This window comes from Panthera uncia, assembly GCF_023721935.1.
Source record: "Panthera uncia isolate 11264 chromosome E2 unlocalized genomic scaffold, Puncia_PCG_1.0 HiC_scaffold_19, whole genome shotgun sequence".
Classification (NCBI taxonomy): Eukaryota; Metazoa; Chordata; class Mammalia; order Carnivora; family Felidae; genus Panthera; species Panthera uncia.
The window spans coordinates 2,976,343-2,982,342 of NW_026057588.1; positions in this window are offsets into that span (position 1 = coordinate 2,976,343).

The window sequence follows — 6,000 nt, forward strand, 5'->3', positions numbered from 1 at the left end:
TGTGATTAAAAAAAAAAAATTAATGTTTATTTTTGAGAGAGAGAGAGAGAGAGAGAGAGAGAGCACAAGCAGGGGAGGGGCAGAGAGAGGGAGACACAGAATCTAAAGCAGGCTCCAGGCTCTGAACTGTCAGCCCAGAGCCCCACGCGGGGCATGAACCCAGAACTGTGAGATCATGACCTGAGCCAAAGTTGGGTGCTTAACTGACTAAGCCCCCCAGGCACCCCTGCATGTAATTTTTTAAAAACTTATTTTAGGAGTCTCTACCCCCAACATGGGTTTGGAACTCACAACCCCAAGATCAGGAGATGCACCAACATGGGGCGTCTGGGTGGTTCAGTTGTTTAAGTGGCTGCCTTCAGCTCAGGTTCGTGAGTTCAAGCCCCACATTGGGGTCTCTGTTGTCTGCACAGAGCCTGCTTCAGATCTTCTGTCCCCATTTCTCTCTGCCCCTCTCCTGCTCTCTCATAAATGAATGAATGAATCAACAAGTAAGTAAGAGTTGCATACCCTACTGATTGAGACAGCCAGGCACCCTTCGATTTATTATACTTAGCATTATACTCTCCAGATTCATCATGTTGTTGCAAATGGTACGATTTCATTCTTTTTTTTAATGTTTTTTAATGTTTTTATTTATTTTTGAAGGAGAGAGAGAGAGAGACAGAGCATGAGTGGGGGAGGAACAGTGAGAGAGGGAGACACAGAATTCGAAGCAGTTTCCAGGCTCTAAGCTGTCAGCACAGAGCCACATGTGGGGCTCAAACTCACAAACTGCGAGATCGTGACCTGAGCCGAAGTCGGACGCTTAACCAGCTGAGCCAGGCAGGTGCCCCAGATTTCATTCTTTTTAATGGCTGAATAGTATTCTATTATACGTCTATACTACAATTGGCTTAACCATTGATCCAGGGATGGACACTTAGGTTACTTCTATCTTTGGGCTATTGGGAACAATGATGCTATAAACATAGGTTTACAAATATCTGTTTAAATCTCCATTTTGGGGGTACCTGGGTGGCTCAGTCATTTAAGCATTGGACTTCAGCTCAGGTCATGATCTCGCAGTTTGTGGGTTCAAGCCCTGCATTGGGCTCTGTGCTGACAGCTCAGAGACTGGAGCCTGCTTTGGATTCTGTGTCTCCCTCTCTCTCTGCCCCTTCCTTGCTCATGGTCTGTCCCTCTCTCTCTCAAAAATAAACAAACATTAAAAAGAATTAAAAAAAAAAAAACCCTCTGTTTTCAATTCTTTGGAGGTATATATCCAGAAGTGAATTGCTGGACCAAATTTAAAGAATTTTTAAATAGATATTATGAAGCAAGTATTTTTAAAAGTAAACACTATGACCAAGTATGGATTTCTACAAGGAGTGTGGTAATTTAATTTAATTTTATTTTATTTTATTATTTTTTTAAATTAAAAAAAATTTTTTTTAGTGTTTTTGTTTATTTTTGAGACAGACAGAGCATGAGCAGGGGAGGGGCAGAGAGGGAGGGAGACACAGAATCTAAAGCAGGCTCCAGGCTCTGAGCTGTCAGCACAGAGCCCGACGCCGGGCTCGAACTCACGGCCCGTGAGATTGTGACCTGAGCCGAAGTCGGACGCTTAACCGACTGAGCCACCCAGGCGCCCGCCCGAGTGTGGTAATTTTAAATATTCTAAAATTTCATGCCCCGTTAATAGTTGCATTCCATAAAAATTAAAAGTAAAGAACTTATATACTAGATGGAAAACCTTTAATTGATGTATACACATACACATGAAGATGTTGGCTGTACTTTATTTGTAAATAAGTTCACGTTCTAGGTCAGTACAATCCAATAGAAATTTCTGCACTGATGGAAATATTCTACATTGGTGTTGTCCAATATAACAGCCGCAGGCCACAGCTGACTACTGAGTAGTAGAAATATGGTATGGCCAGTACGACAGAGGAACTGCATTAAATAATTTTTTTTTTAATGTTTACTTATTTTTGAGACAGAGACAGAGCACGAGTGGGGGACGGGTAGAGAGAGACACACACACAGAATCCGAAGGAGTTTCCAGGCTCTGAGCTGTCAGCGCAGAGCCCGATGTGGGGCTCGAACCCACGGACCGTGAGATCATGACCTGAGCTGAAGTCAGACGCCCAACCGATTGAGCCACCCAGGTGCCCCAGAGGAACTGCCTTTTGAATTTAACTTATTTTAATTCAAATGTATATAGTCACATGTGGCTAGCAGTTACCCTATTGAATGGTACAGATCTACAAAGTGTTTTGTTACCTATTTCACTCAACATGACATTGGTAGCATCTTGTCAACTTTAAAGATGTGCTCCTCCAAAAGTAGCACCTATTTATTCGACGGTATTGTAGGTTAGAAAGTATAATAATGTAAACCTGTCTTTATCACAGCAAAACTGAAACCATGCCCCATGGGTTAATGAGGCTAAAACTAGAAGAAAGTATTAATCTTGGTTTTTAGGGAACGTCCCCCCGCCCAGTCAGCTATTGAGCCTTTTCAGACCCCGCTCACAAATCACTAGTTGTTTCTACAGAAGCCTGGGCTCAGGGTCAACTGATATGGATCTAGCCTGGGAAAAAGCAAGGCCCTGTGTTCCTCACTCAAGAAAACGAGCCCAAAGTCCCATCCAGTTTATGCCAGCTCCTGGAGCATCACAGCTGCCTCCCCTTATCCTAAGATACACCTGACATCACGTGCTGGGTTTTGCTTCGTTCCGGTGTTAAGTCTTTACTACGAAATGAACATGGGATGTATGTGCTGTATATGTTTGCTCGGTACACACACTCCATCTTTCCTCATGAAAAGTCATGTTTCCCCACCCTTTCCATCAATATGTATGTAACCTCACCCCGTGATTATAAAAAAAAATTTGTTCTCCCCCTTGTGGGAGGCAGATTTGAGGCTTGCCCTCTTGCCTCCTTGTCTCATCTCACTGTATCTGGAATAAATCCTTTCCTTGCTGCCTGGTGTCTTGCCTTGCTTCCAAGCCTGGTCTCTCAGTAACTTGCTGCACGCCAGGCAGACAGACTCGGGTTCAGTTACAGAACCCAAACTATAAGGATACATTTTAAGAAAATGTACTCTATGACCCAGCAATTGCACTGCTAGGTATTTAGCCAAGGGATACAGGTATGCTGCTTTGAAGGGGCACATGCACCCCAATGTTTACAGCAGCACTATCAACAATAGCCAAAGTATGGAAAGAGCCCAAAAGTCCATCGATGGATGAATGGATAAAGAAGATGTGGTTTAGGGGTGCCTGGGTGGCTCAGTCGGTTAAGCGTCCGACTTCGGCTCAGGTCATGATCTCACAGTCCATGAGTTCGAGCCCCATGTCGGGCTCTGTGCTGACAGCTCAGAGCCTGGAGCCTGCTTCAGATTCTGTGTCTCCCTCTCTCTCTGCCCCTCCCCGGATCACACTCTGTCTCTCTCTCTCTCTCAAAAATAAATAAACATTAAAAAAAATTTTTTCAAATGTGGTATATATATATAATGGAGTATTACTCAGCAATCAAAAAGAATGAAACCTTGCCATTTGCAGCTATGTGGATGGAACTAAAGGGTACTATGCTAAGTGAAATTAGTCAATCAGAGAAAGACAAATATCATATGACTTCACTCATACGGGGACTTTAAGACACAAAACAGATGAACACAAGGGAAGGGAAGCAAAGATAATATAAAAACAGGAGGGGAGCAAAAACATAAGAGACTCTTAAGTGTGGAGAACAACAGAGGGTTACTGGAGAGGTTGTGGGACAGGGGATGGGCTAAGGGGCATTAAGGAATCTACTCCTGAAATCATCGTTGCACTATATGCCAACTAACTTGGATGTAAATTAAAAAAAAATAAATTAAATAAAAATTTTTAAAAACCTATGGGATTACAATGCGAAAAAAATAAAATAAAATAAAATGTACATGACCCAAATGAAAAAAAAAAAAAAACTAAAATATTGCACTAAGGCACCTAAAAAGAGGACATGAATATTAGGAACGGTGGGGCTGGCATAGAACCCAGACGTCAGAAAACGAACTAACTAAATAAAGCAAAAGCATAAACACTTAATAAAGATAAAACAACCCGGGTGGTTTGGGGGCAGGGCCTCCTTAAAATAATTGAGTGGGAAAACACTCCTGGTGAGGTGATATTTTGAGCAACATTTATGGGAGGAGAATGCAGGGATTCTGTGAGGGTCTAGAGGAGAAGATTCCAAGACAAAGCAGTTCAAGAGTTCTGAAGTGAGAAAGAAACAAAGTGTCCAAGGGCCAGGAGAGAGGCTGTCTGATAAGACGCTGCTGAGGAAGGCGGTGCTCAGCGAGGTGGGGGAAAGAAAGGGGAAACAGTGAGCCATCCAAGGGTTTCCAGTCGGCCTTGGGTTTAAAAGGGCATTGATCTGGAGAACAGATAGCTCCAATAAGTGTTGAGAGGCTCATGAAAGAGAAGTGGGGCCGTGTGTTAGGGGATAACACAGTCCTGGACGCTACAGGGTTATGACGAATGTGGAATTTCCCCTCCCTCGTTCGCTGTGCAACCCCTGAGCTGGGGGGACAGCAACTTCCTAAACAAAGATAATATGCAGTTACTTTGTGCTGGGCGCCCTGCTGCGTTCTTTCCGTGTCTTAGACCATCTAGTCCTCACTACGTTGTGACTCCCTTCACTGCGACCATGGTAGGTGATAGGAGGCAGCTGAGGCCTGGGGTGATCGTGTCATTCGTTGGTGGTCTCACGGCTGGTACAAGGTGGAGCAGAAGCGTGGCACCAGAGTTCGCCTGCTTAACCGCTTAACCCAGCTCCTCCCGGCCTGGTGGAGTTTTTCTGAGTAGGCAGCCTTTAGTTCAGAGAAACGCTCGGTGCTGGAGGGGCAGCAGCCCGAGGACCGTGAGCTTACACATGGCATGGGAAGGACACGCAGGGGCACGTTCCTCAGTCACGACTCTAAAGTGTTAGGATATAATTACTTTTCCCATTGTTTTTATTTAAGAAAGATGCTTTGAGGGGCGCCTGGGTGGCTCAGTCAGTTAAGCGGCCGACTTCGGCTCAGGTCATGATATCGCGGTCCGTGGGTTCGAGCCCCGCGTCGGCTCTGTGCTGACCGCTCAGAGCCTGGAGCCTGTTTCGGATTCTGTGTCTCCCTCTCTCTGACCCTCCCCCGTTCATGCTTTGTCTCTCTCTGTCTCACAAATAAAAACGTTAAAAAAAAATTTTTTTTTTTTAAATAAAAAAAGAAAGATGCTTTGATTACGGCACCCGGGTGGCTCAGGCAGTTGAGCCTCCCACTCTTGACTTCAGCTCAGGTCATGATCCCAGGGTTGTGGGATTGAGCCCCACGAGCACAAGACATCACGGTCACTTTTAGGGAGCGGATTGGGGTTAGCAGAGATATTTTCGAGTGAATTTCCATGCAGACAGTAAACCAGCATTTGATGCTTCTGCATGAGGGGGACCAGTTCAACTATATCACCACTGTTACCATTTAAATCAATCTGAAATTCCTGTTCTTGCCATGTGGGAATAACAAGGATGCTGTTGAATTAGATCTCCAGGCTCTAAACTCCACATTGGAATATTTCTGCAGCCTCCACCCCCATTTACTTTTCAAACCATTGTCTTAAGAAACGCTGCCCGCTAACACGAACACTGAACCCACATCCTAACACTTGTGAAGGATGACAGAGCAACGTTCCCGTGCCAATGCTCACCTTTGCCATAGTTACGGGGCAGGGGAGGGGGGGAAGTGATGTTAATGGTACCTTTCATTTCACCCCCCAAATCAGGGCTGATAGTGGAATCAATTCATGTTTTAGAAAGACAATTTTTTTTTTTTACGGTTTGGTAACATTTTCCTTTTTTTAATTTAAAATTTAGTTTATCGGCTAAAATCAACAACACAGAAAAAAACAGGTGTTGGCGAAGATGTGGAGAAAGGGGAACCCTCTTGCACTGTTGGTGGGAATGCAAACTGGTGCAGCCCCTCTGAAGAATAGGG